The following is a 14,384-nucleotide window of genomic DNA, read 5'->3' as shown; positions in this document are numbered from 1 at the left end:
TTCTTCCCTCTATTTCCGCCGTTCATTTTCATGTTTTGTTTTTTGCCACACTACCACTAGTTTCCACATCGTGCTCCCCTATTTACCGCACCCAACTAGACAACCAATATGAGTCCTATTTGACTCTTCTTCTTTTTGTCTTTTAATAAGGTGTGGATCCCATATAAGGAGAGGCCAGATTAACAAATCTTCCTATCCCGACTCATGTGGAAGGTTTCACCAAGCCAGCTTTCTCTTTGCAAGCAATTAATTTTTTATGGATAAGTTTTTAGTCAGCATATCTGATCCATTGTCATCAGTGTGGATTTTCTCGAGACAAAAAACTTCATCTCTAAAACATCCCGAATCCAATGATATCTCACATCAATATGCTTATATCTTGAATAAAATATTAGATTCTTTAAAAGATGAATGGCGATTTGATTGTTATAATAAAGTATATACTTCTCTTGTTTTAGGCCTAACTCCTGTGAAAAAGTTTTCATCCATAAAAGTTCTTTACAAGTTTCTGTAATTGCAATATATTCGACCTCTTTAGTCGATAAAGCAATATGTTTTTGTAATTTAGATTGTCATGATACTACTCCCGATGTAGATCTTTTAGAATCTATATCACCAGCCACGTCTGTGTACCCATCCAATATAGGTTTGCCTCTACCAAAGCATCAATAGATTGTACAAGTACCTTTGAATATCTGAGATCTATTTTGCAGCAGTCCAATATTTTTTACCAGAATTAGAGAGAAACCGACTTACAAAACTAACTACATGAGCAATATCTGGCCTTGTGCAAACCATGGCATATATTAGATTACCGACACTAGATGCATAAGAAATTTTCTTCATATCTTTTTTTATCTTTCTCCCTTGTAGGACATTGCCTGAAATTTAATTTGAAGTAACCTACAAGTGGAGAGTAAACTGATTTAGACTTGCTTACTCATGTTGAACATTCAAGTAGTTTTTTGATATATCTCTCTTGAGATAATCAAAATTTTCTGCTATTCCTATCACGAGTAATTCTCATGCCAAGGATTTGTTTAGCCAGCCAGCCCACAAAGGATTTGCTCAACTCTCTTTTCAACCTTTCAATCCTTCTAGCATTATAGCCAATAATCAGCATATCATCTACATAAAGCAAGAGAATAATAGAGTGTTTATCAAAAAATTTCTTTAAAATAAACAATCAGAGAATCTCTTTATAAATAAATAATGATTAGAAGTGATTTTGCTGTACCCATAGTCTATCATGAAAGAATCAAACTTTTTATACCACTACCTAGGTATCTCATTGAGTCCATACAAGCTCTTCTTTAATCTGCATATAAGATGCTCTTTACCTTCATTGTAAATCCCTCTGCTACTCATATAAATTTCCTCCTCTAAGTCTCCATGGAGAAAAGTAGTTTTCACATCAAGTTGTTCCATCTCTAAATTTATGCTTGTAGCTAAACCAAGAACAACTCATATTAAAGACATCTTGATGATAGGTACCATACATATTTGAATAAGAAGCATCAAAACATATACTAATTTATCTTTATTCTTTAGAAATTGATGCTTCCTCTTATCTTTCACAGGAAAGATGCTCACCATTACAGAGAGTCTGATTTGCAGTAGATTAGATCCAAAATGGAGACCAAAAGGGGCTCAAAACCCAGCCCACAACCGGCCCAAGATCAGCTAGTTCATCATGGACCAGTTGGTCAGTCCATAGGCTGAGGCGCAGGCTCACAGGAGCAGTTGCTGTGGTTTACTATCACGGCACATGGGAGATACCGCACGGTCCATGCGTTGTGCATGGTAATAGGGTCATCCGGTGTTTGTTGTGGCATTCCGGGCTGTAGCGGGGTTCACAGGTGCATGGGCGGCTAGCTTGCGTGCGGGTCTGGTGGGTGTTCAGGTAGGCATGGGTTCAGGTAAGCGATCGGGCGCAGTTGGTAGGTGGGTGTGTGCATGCGAGAAGTGCAGACACTTGGGACGTGGACGGTCCTCATGAGCAGGCGCATTGACATGCAACGGGCAAGTAGTGTAGACACCTGGGATGCGAACGGGTTCTCGCATATGGTTCTGGGATGCAGACGACAGAGGTCTAGGGTTTAAAAAAAATGAAAAGAAAGAAAGAGAGAGGCGGAGAATTTTGTGAAGGATTAGGAGACCTCACCCTAGCTACCTATCCTTGCTTCTATTAGTTCCACTTGCCTATCTAAATAAATCTCCTCTCTCCTAACATCTATAAAAAGACCTCCATACCTCCACCTTGAGAATCACCAGTCTCTGGAGGGGAGAAAAGATCTTATAACGAAGCAGAGTGGATTCTAATGTTCTAAACTTTCTTTGTATTTCTGTTATATATGTAACAATAAAGATTATGCTTTTGATTATTAAAGTATCATGATTTTTTTATTCACTTTATTTTATACTTACATGCTATGTTAAGACTAAGACAACCCTTACTTTCCAAAAATGCACTGTGATCTATGAATACGGGATGTGTCGAGAAAAGAAGAGTTGCATATCTCGTACCTTTCGAAGATGCACCGTGATCTATGGTGCCGAGGAAAGACAGGTGCTTTCTAGATTGATCTATTATTATTATTTCTTTTTTACTTGTGAGATAAAATACTAGAATAGCTTATGTCTGAAGGGATGAGTCATGATTTAAGGATACAGATTATGTTCAAGTAGAGATAAGCTATGTCCAAGGCCTAATTACAAGTATCTAATATCATTAAAGAATACAACTCTGTTTAGTGTATGATTAACTATAACCTTCGGTTACTTGCTTTTTATTTTTTTCAACTTTTAGAATAGCTTATTTTCTGTTTACTTTTCTTTCTATGCAACAACAAGTCTTCTCTTTTATTCCTTTTGCAATCACAACTCAGCCCTAGGCTCTGAGGATACAATGCCAACTCATCCTATCTATATAGTTTGAATTAGGTTTTTAATTTTGACCATCCAACAAATGATCAAATTTTGGTGCCATTGTCGAGAACCTTGGCATTGTTGTTTTTGAAAAAAAAAATTAGCAAAATATATAAAAAAATATTTTAGTACTTATTTCTACCTTATATTGCTTTACTATTTTCTAGCTAGATTACTTTATTTGTGTAGTTAAGTAGTTACTTATTTTGCATAAGTAATTTACTACTTTATATTCCTAAAGATTTTCTACTTTCTACAGCTTAGAATAATTTACTACTTTATATAATTAGTGATTTTCTACTTTCGAGGTAGATTAGATTCTTTGTCTTTTATATATTTAGATTATATTATTACCTTTTATTCTTAATTTTATTTATTTTTTTAAAAAAAAACTTACATAAAAGAAAAAAATATACATCTCATAACATTTAACTAATATAGCATAACAAAAATAAAAAATAACATTCTTAGATATCTAGTTTGTTTGCATTGCATCTTTACATAATTGATTTAAGGACACTTAACCCAAACAAACAAGATAAGTGAGAAATTGATCACCCTTCTTTAGCCTAAAAACCATCTCCCTTTATATTGCATTGACTAAAGTCTTTAATTTAAAATTAATTAGATGTTGACCCTTAAGAATTTTCAAACTCACTAGGATAAGGAACCCTAAGAGTTGGATCGGATTAGGATTAGTCAGTTAACTGATGTCTAGAAAAATGGTTTAGAGATAAATCCTAAAGAAATGTGGTTCTCTAATTGAGAAGCATTGCAAAAGTATAGAAAACTCCCACCGATCTTACACTTACCTGCCTAGTTGATTGGTTGATCTCTGACTTGGAGCGCTCAAAGGCCACCTTGGCATAGGAAAGACTGTCTAGGTTTAGTTAGCATATATTTTGTGTACAACTTATTTGTGACTAATACTAATAATAAAATAATATATTCTTCACACTATCTCTTAGATTTAGGATCTTTAGGTTCTTATCTTTAGAATTCTCTCTCCTCATCATAATAATAATCAGAAGAGGATTGTTCTGATCTTGATTGCATATCAGAATAATCGATAAATTAGATTCATTCTGAGAATATGAATCTCTACAGTAGAATGGATGAGCTATCCCATAAATTAGATCACCTATTGACTATCAAACACACTCTCTCTATTTTTCTTCCTACATAATAAGTTTGCACAATATGTTCGAGCTCACTCACTTTGTAAGTGAATGCCCATTGCAAACCAATTTTTTGATTTATGTATAAGCAAGATCATCAAGATCAAGCCCAAATAGCCTACAGACTAGGAAATAACCTATACCTTAATGCCTACAATCCAGGCTGGGGGGTTCAAATAATTTTTTTGTAAAAATCACAACCAGTAGTTACCCTGATAATATAAGGATCCACATTCATAGATATGCCTTATTACGATATGTCCTATCCACAATATCAACATTCTCCAACTAACTATAACCCAGCTTTTAAAGAGAGGTTTCAACAAGCATTAGACAGGCTAGAACTCAGCCATCAGATCCTTCCTCCAAACTAGAGACCCAAACAGGTAGCTAGTGATCACATTCAATAGGAAGGAGGAAAGAGAGCTGTCTAGTCAGTCTAAGAGTGACCGTGAGGGATAATATGGCTAGAAGTTTTAATATCCCTGTAACTTTTCTTGAACAATTGATTATGACTCTCAAAAATGAAATGGTCATAGAACAATCTTGCACAACCAAAAAGACCAACATAGATAATTTGACTAAGAAATATATAGGAAAGAATCAGAATGGTGGGATGAACCAATTTCATCATCACCCTCCCTACTTATGGTCCCATTCTCAAGTGTCCTAGAATCATCCATTTCTTTTAACGAAAAGGAAGGAGAAATTGATGAAATGATGAAATTAACTGAGACTTCACTAGGACCATAAATGAATAACACAATAGAAAAAGCTACACCCATAATTCTCCTCAAGATTCGTTAAATCCCTATCTGGCTCATTTTGGGATAGACAATTTTGATGTAGATGAGTATATCACAGAAGTAAATGACCTAGTAGATACGTCATACCCAAAACCATCCCACTTTGGATCAAAAAATATGAGCCACTACCTAGCCCCCAATAGCTCTCTTGTTAGAATCACCAACTACTCTAGAATTGAAGCCACTTCTTGATGCACCCACTGACATTCTACTAGTGATCCCTAATCAGGAAGCCAAACTTGTAGGTATTCTAAAAGCACATAAAGAAGTTGTCGAATGGGATATTGCTGACATAAGGGATAACGATTTTAAGATTTTTATGACTGATTTTTAGGCTCTACTTTCAAGGACTACTTCCAAAATCTATCTGCAGCACTAAAACGATGTATGAAGATAGATTTAATGTTAATTTAGAAAAAATATCAGGCTTTATATCAGAAAGGTATTATGCTGAGATATATCATATTTGAGATAGGAATTGAGGTAGATCAGGCTATGGTTGAAGTAATTTCTAAACCACCACACCCGATCTTGGCCCAGCAAATACCATCCCTTCTTGACTTTAATATTTTTGGTTTCTGGTGCAACATGCTTGCTAAAATACTCTTTTGGTTTGGGCTAATCATTATAGAGTATTCAATAGATATTTTACTATCATGATGACAAGGCCTCTTGATTGGCACTGTCCTTTTGAAACCCTGAGGGATATACCCAAGTTGATTATAGTGGGACTCCCTTATAGTATCTGGCTGAAGATGTTAAATTTAGCATTTGTTGGGAGGCAATCCAATTTCTTAGAAGTAGTCTTAATAAAAATCTGACTGAAGACTTTAAACTTAGCTCTCTGGGAGGTAATCTGATTTTTATACTTAATTTATCTTTTTAGTTTCCTTACTTTCTTTTTAGGATAGATAGCTAGGTTGGAGGGAGAACCAAAGCTTCAAGACCCATGCTGGACCAAGAACACAATGAGTTTGGTGTATTTTTTTCTATCTCTTTTTGCATCCTTTATTTTTCTTGCTCTATTGAGGATAATGTCGATTAAGTTGGAAGGAGAATAAAAAAATTTAAAAAATCTTCGAATAAGTTAGTATTCAGTGTTTAGGCATCTGATTACACTCAAAAATGAGCTTAACTAAGTATTTAAAAAAATAATAGATTTTAATCCACAGATCAAAGAGTTTGTGAGATACTGAGGGATCAAATATTAAAAAAATTTAATAAAAAGTTAAGTCTAGAATATAAATATTTTTTCTATGAGCACTTCTAATTCTCCTAGCATCAAAAAAGAGTTTATTCTTATGACTTGTGTAGGATAACAATATGTTTCTTCATAAAATAAACTATTTTATAGAATAAAAGAAAGTTTCTAAGAACTTCACACTGAGTAATTGGGCCTCTTTGCCTAAGCAGGCATTGAGTTTCACATCAAAAGGTGTAAAGGGCAAACAAGCTCTATTGTAAACCTAGTCTTAACTCATAGTCTATTTGATTCGAACTAGTAAGCTCGAAAAATATTTTATATCTAGTACCCTAAACCATCTAGTTCGAGAGTCATTGCCTAAAAACTCGCTACATAGATCAGACAGAAAACTTAAGAGATTAAGACATTCAATAGCAGTACAACATTAAAGAATACAAAAAAAAATCAATAAATAAAAAATGAAGTAACATTACACTTACCCATATAAAAGTTAAATGATTTAGAGATAAAGTAGGACAATTTATAAAAAAAAGTTCAAAAAAGGTTTAGTATTCTTGGCTTAACTTTCATATTAATTAGTACTAATTTCCAATGACATAACTCACTCACGTGAATATCAATGGCCCTTTTGAAATTTATCCGGTGAAACTAGAAATTCTAAGCTAAACGATACTTAGCCCTAAATCCTTTCTTTACTCAAGGATGAGCAAAGTTCAAGTTGGAGGATGTGATAAGTGCATAAATATTTTAATAAGAAGTATCAAAACATATACTAATGGATCTTTAATCTTTAGAAATTGATGCTTCCTCTTATCTTTTGAGAAAAGATGCTCACTATTAAAAGAGCCTAATTCACAGCAGATTGGATCCAAAATGGAGACCAAAAGGGGCCCAAAACCCAGCCCACAACCGACCCAAGACCAGCTGGTTCACCCGGTGATCCATGGTGTACTGTCATGGTGCATGGGAGATACCGCGGGTCCACATGCGGTGCACGATAACAGGGTCATCTGGGTTTGTTGTGGCATATGGGGCTGTAGCACGGGTTCGTGGGTGCATGGACGTGCTGGCTTGTGCATGGGTTTGGTGGGCATTCAGATAGGCATGGGTTCGGGCGAGCGATCGGGCATGGTTGGCAGGCGGATGTGTGCATGTGAGTGGTGCAGATGCCTGGATGCGGATGGGTCCTCATGAGCGGGCGTGGTTGACACCAATAGGTGAGCAATGCAGACACCTGGGATATGAACAGGTTCTCGCACACAGGTTTGGGACACAGATGACAGAAGTCTTAGGGTTTTAAGAAAAAATAAAAAGAAAGAAAGAGAGAGGTAGAGAATTTTGTGAAGGATTAGGAGACCTCACCCTAGCTACCTATCCTTGCTTCTATTAGTCCCATATTACCTATCCAAATAAATCTCCTCCTCCTAATACCTATAAAAAGACCTCCATACCTCCACCTTGAGAATCATCCTGGAATCCTTCAAAAGCCTGGCAAGGAGGGAGAAAAAGAAGGGGCAACTTATGAATGGCTAATCCACCAGTCTCAGGAGGGGACAAAAGATCTTGTAATGAAGTAGAGCGGGTTCTAATATTCTAAACTTTCTTTATATTTCTATTATGATATGTAACAATAAAGATTATGATGCAGGACATGATTTAGAATTCAGATGCTATGATTCTGAAGATGCGATATGCAATCTAAACCTATGCAAAAAAAAATTAAAATAGCAATTAACTAAGTATTCATCAAACAAACAGATCTATTCAAGTTCTACCTTGATGATTAAGATATAATCAAATTAAGGCAAAGAAATTAAGTAGATGATAGATAAATTTTAGATCTAAAGTTCTATGGATCGTAGGTGATTAAGAAACAACATTATTAGGATATGTCTTTAGATCTTTAGTATGCAAATCTAATAATTAAAAAATAGAAACTCATAGAAAAATCAATAATAATTTTTTTGAAAAAAAAATACCTATTGAAGAGATCTCATGAGAGACACGTCAAATAAGCCATGGAGGAGTGAGTTCACTTCCCTTGGAGATCAAAGACGAATGCATTCCGGATTGATCACAAGGTAGGGTCGATGGATGTCGTTGCGTAGATTGAAACTTCAGCAATAGAATCATAGTACAGAATTTAATTTAGAGGAAAATAAAGAGGAGGAGAAGAGGGGAGAAAGTAGGAGAGAATAAGAGGAAGAAGGAAGAGGAGACATGGAATATTTGATTCTTAAAAAAATTTCTGCTTTCTGTCTTTTCTTTTTCTCTTCAACAAGCCTTTTATAGGCTAAACTAAACATAAAACAAACTACTTGGACTTTTATGATTTTTAAACACCAAACCACTTAGGACTCTTATCCTTATCCAAATTCCAATTTAAATTAAACTATTCTTAGCCCAACTAAAATAGACTAGAATCAACCAAATAAAATAAACTGGCTAACGAGATCCAATCCACTTGACTCAATTGGGCTGGATTTATAAGACCTTATACCTAAAACTCAAAATAGAAGAAGTCAAGATCCAACTTATTTAATTGAGCCAAATGGATGTTGATCTGATACTCCGGTGTCATCCATGTATCCAAGTTGGCTCTGATCGGTCATTACTAGTGATGGTATCCATTCTAATTCCTCCAGGGAGGGAAGAACTTGGCTCCATCGAGGAAAAATCGGCTCTACTCTGATAATGCTCTAGCAGATCTGGGTCAATCTCCTATGCTGTTCTCGAATAATCCAAATATCTTCAGACTCTGATCTTCCTTGCCATCGAACCAGATATCACTGATAGTCTCGATTCTTGATGAAAACAACCTGCTCATCCAGAATACTTTGATTTGATCATATCTCTTAGTTATTTTGGGTTGTGGACACTCAAGTTGGGGTTCACTCTCAATAGAAGATTAGGCTAAATGGATCATTGGATATTATTATTGGCTCCTTATATCTTATTAGATCTGAAATGTTAAAGGTAGCCTAATACCATAATCAAGAGGTAAATCTATAATATATGCATTTGATCCTAGTTTTTTTAAGATCTTGAATGGATCGGCTCCATGTGCATGTAATATCTTAATAGTTTTTGGAGAAAACTTTCTGGCCTAATCTGTATTATAACATAATCACCCTTAGCAAAATTTTAAACTCATTTGTGAGAATCTGCTAAGTGTTTATACTATTGATTGCTGATATTAATCTTTTTATAAATTTATTTATGCAGACTCCTAACTTGCTGTGCAAATGATTCTGCTGACTCTGACACTCTAGCATGCATTAGTAATGGGATAAGGTCAACTAGCTTCTTAGGCTTATAACCATACACTACCTCAAATGGACTCATACCGATGACCTATTGACAGAATTGTTATAGGAAAACTCAGTCTGAGGTAAAAGAAGATCCCAATTACTTACATTCTCACCTACAAAACATCGAAGTAAATTTTCTAGATTCTATTTATGACTTCAGTTTGGCCATCAATTTGTGGGTGATATGGTGAAAAAAACTTTAGTTTTGTCAATAAATGCCATTAGATTTTTCAAAAATATCTCATAAATCTAACATCCCTATCAAATACATTTCTTTGGCAATCCGTGTAATTAATGATTTTATCAAAATATAATCGAGCCACTTTTGAAGCATCAGACATTTTGGGACAAGATAAAAAATGGGCCATTTTTTAAAACCTATCCACTACACAAATTTAATCATTCATTTTAGCTGTTCGTGGCAATCCTAAAACAAAATCCATGTGACATCTTGTCATGAACAATCAGATATAGGTAGTGGGGTATAAAGTCTAGTGTTTTGCTTGGCTGTTTTGCCAAAGCGCAAGTCTGGATTGGGCTATTATCTGGACAACATCATGTTTCAAACTAGCAATAGAATTGATTCTCTATAGCCTCAATGTCTTATTTCTACCAAAGTGTCCAGTTAGTGCACCAGCATGCAATTCCCAACAAGAAAATCTCAAACAAATATTTGGGGATACATAATTTATTATTTCTAAATAAATAGCCATCTTAAAAACATAATCACTATACTCTCTAGATAGTCCTTGCTGAAGTGAGGAATAAACATCCTTAAAGTCAGAGCACTCTACAGATTCTTCTTTAAGCTTCTCAAACCTACAACTTTAACACTAACTGTCGAAAGTAGAGACACTCTCCGCTAAGCACATCCACAACTCATTTTCTACTTCCATCCGATGCTTGAGAACCAAAGTATAGGTTTGAAAAAATTCAACCCATTTAGCATTATTGGAAATTATGCTATTTGATGTAATTGTATATAAATTAATTATTAATAAAATATTTATTTAATAATTTTATCATAAGCTTATACATCTTTTATATCAACTTCTGTGTTATGATGAAAATCCTTAGGACTATTTTAAATCAATAAAAGAGATTTATCGTTTAGTCCTTAAATGAGTTTGCGATAAAATAATATGCTATTACTACGATGATAGATATATCAAGTATAGGTTGTTGTGTTCATATAAATTGATTATCCTCTTAACCAAAGAACGTAGAGATGCTGGTATGCATGCAGATGAAATGTAAGAGTATATTTCACTAACGTGCCAACTTGGAGCTCTCTGCTGTCAAGAGTTATTCCGAAGGGATATGATATAAGTGCCCTCTGATCTGAGATCACTACAGTGACTTACAAGCAACTCACTGTACTTTGATGCTAAACTATTTGAATTTTTAATTCAAGATTGAAAGATTTTTGGCACAGTCAAGTACTTATGAATTCGATCTTGAGTCAAGATAGAATTGACCACTCCGAAGGATTGGAGAGAATATTTTATGTTTTAATTTAGTAAGACTTTGACCAAGGCAGTTCTTGTAAAGAGTCACAGAATTTATTAGGTTGAGACACATAATGGATATACTGTTAAGAGTTGACAGTTTAAATCTAAGTCATCCTAGCATCAAGGGTCAAAGGGATGAATTATATGGTAATTGTATCCAATAGATTTTTGAGTATTGCTTTGCATACATTCGGCCTATCCAGATGCTATTGGCTTAGGTTTGAACCTATGAAGTTACCACATTAGAAATTTTCTCTAATCAGATGGTTAATCTGAAGATCCCACTGGATAGGGACTCTGGTGAAGAGTGCCACTGGACAGGGTTGGGACTCTATCATAATGAGGATTAGTTAGTGATTAGATCCTAATTAGCTTAATTTGATTGAGTATTAAAGTTTAATCAAATCTGATTGAACTGAATTCAATCAGGTCAGGTCCGATTAGGTTATGAGATGACCTAATCGGTAAGAGAGAATTGATCCTAATTTGATCAGGTCTATAGCTCAATTAATTCATTGATTTGATCAGATTTAATTAAATTATAGGAGCCTAATTAGATTAGACTCATCATATTTTATAGATCTAATTAGATTGGGTTTGAAAGAAATCTAATTGGCTAAACCCTAGAGTCCCAAATGAATGAACTCTCTCTCCCTTTGCGCCTCCCTTCTCTCCATGCCTTCTTTCATCGCATAAATTATTTTGTATGTTGAATAATCCATGCCAAAGCTTCCTATTGTTGCCCATTAGTGATAGGATTAGGTTGGATTGATTTTGAATTCAAAGTAGTTTGAATTTCAAAACCTATGTTGATCTATATCCTCCACACACTGGCCCCTTGTGAAGGGCGCCCAATATGTGCACAAAAGGAAATAAATTTGATTTTTTCCACACCAAAAAGCCTTGGTCAGCCTCCTCTTTCATCTGATTTTGATGGGTTAAGTGGCATTTGATTTAAAATTCAAAGGGAGTTTGAATTCGAATCAAACAACTCCTTATCTCATCCAAGTTTGTTTTGTGGACAACCATAAAATGGTTATGATTTTTGGCCAAAGAACTCTGAGTTTTACCATGAGATACCAAGAAAAAGAGGGGCCGAACATCCTTCTTGGGGCTTGAAGTTTGGGGTGGGTTTCTACCTTCTTGGCGTGTGTAAAGAAGAGATCTTTCTCCTCTCGGGTGAGAGATCTAGAATCATTCTGGGATTTCTGGGTGAGAAAAAAAAAAGAGAAGAGAGTCTTCATCTAATTTTTTCTACCATCCAGCATCCTCCTTTAATCTATCTTTGATATTAAAATGGTCCAAGATGATAAAAAAAGAGATCAAATCAGATCACCATCAGAAGCTGACTACACGAGCTAGCACTCCCACGGAGGACTGATCGATCTGAGGACTTCGTGTGGACATCCGTAAAGGTCGGACACTTGTGCGGCTATGAGTGATAGAGAGAACTTTCAGATCTATATTCTCGATCATGGAGTTCGACTACCCATGCTCAAGTATTGGATTTGAAACCCTCACTGTGGTAGATTAGATCTATCACAGTGTGCTAGTTTTTATTCACATGCTTATTGTTTTAAATTTAAATTTTATGCATATAAATTTATATCATAGATCAATTTATAAAATTTTAAGATTAAATATTATACATATATTTATAAATTAAATAATTTAATCTAATATTTTTCATATAAACTTTTAAAATGCATGCATGAAACCCTGCGCATCTTATCATGGTATCAGAGCCACGATTTTATATGACATGATATTATATATATTTAGATCTATAATTTAATTTAGATTAATCTGATATATGATATTTAGATCTAAAATTAGTTATAGATTAGATCACACAAACTGGTATAAGGTTGTCCTACTGTAAGGTTTATCCCTTACAGTGCAAAGGTTATCTTAGTTTGTGCTTATCCTTATAAAATTTGATTTTAAATTGAAGTACATAAAAATTATTTATAATAATTATTATCTAATTTTGATAAAATCAAAATATAATAATTAGATCTAAAATAATTTAGATTAGATTTAAATTATTTAGATTAGATGATTTGAGTAGCGAAGTAATCAGATCGGTTTGTCACCAGGCCATCTAATCATAATAGGTAATAGAGATTAGATCTCTCTTTTTTTATTCAATTGAATCTTCTTATGATGTATAGGAGTGCTATTGTGACTATATCCCATGAAGATGAATGCAAAAAGAAAGCTTTATTTTTTTATAAAATTTTAGGATTGTGTATGTGATACATTATATAAAAAGTAGTTGCGTCTAATCTTTACAAATAAAATTTAAAATCATAAATATATTTAAAAAAAATTTAAAATAATTTATGATTAATTTTATTACTATTTATACAGAATTATTTTGATCTAAAATTATTACAATTGTTGTAGTTTGCCTGTTGAGTCGACTTAGTATTATTTGAGTCGACTTAGGATCCTGGTTAGTCAGCTCAATTTTGTTGAGTTGACTCAATGAAACGAACTAAAATTATGATTTATAATTCATCATCAATGAGTCAACTAAGTTTTAAAACTTAGTCAACCCTTTGTGATGAGTTGGCTCAATCCAGAGGTGATGAGCCGATTTAAGTTTCAAATCTAAATAATCATGCATAAAAATTAATTAAAAAATATTTTATAAAAATTTAAAATTATTTTTAAATATCAAAATCTTATCTATAGTTCTAAACTTAATTGAAAATTAAATTGAATATATTAAATCTAGAATTGTGAATTAAAGGTCTAATGTCATTGGCATAAAACATAGGTGATAGGTATATGAGTTTGCTTGATTAGATCCTTCTAATTGATTAGACCTTAGGGTTAGATCAAAGATTAAATGGACTAAAAAGAGAAATTAGATTACATTAGGATTTTTTAGAGTCAATACAATAGTTGTAGTTGGTTGAGTCTATATCTTTGATTAGACCCAAATGGACTTTGATCTTGAGCTCAGCAGTCGAATTCAAATCCATAAGTTGATCCAATTGAAACTGATTAACCAGTTGGTATCTAAGGTAAGTTTAGTAGTCTTGATCGGTGGTCTTTAATTGGAACCTACTCGCATAGATTGGATCTATGATGAGTTAATGGCATATCCCTCTCATCGATCTCACTTACGTGGCCAACATGGTAAATCATGTTTTGATCAGATCGCTTAACGATTGGAGTTTGATCCATGCAAACTAAGAAATTAGTTGTGACTGATTTAGGTGCTCCTAATTCGACTTGTCTTAATCTTATCATGACTTGGTGAAGTCAGTGGAGGATTGATAACTTGTCAGTTGGATCGACTTGTTTCTAGTCCAGCCTGATCTGACTTGGTGAAGTCAGTGGGAGGATCGAGATTAGCTGGTCTATGTATTTAATTTTATTAAATTATGTTAACTAATTTTTTTAAATTATTAGGTCCATAAAATGAGCTAATT

Source organism: Elaeis guineensis, chromosome 1 (genome assembly GCF_000442705.2).
Source record: "Elaeis guineensis isolate ETL-2024a chromosome 1, EG11, whole genome shotgun sequence".
Lineage (NCBI taxonomy): Eukaryota > Viridiplantae > Streptophyta > Magnoliopsida > Arecales > Arecaceae > Elaeis > Elaeis guineensis.
The sequence above is the reverse complement of the archived record's forward strand: the minus strand, read 5'-3'. Positions refer to the sequence as shown.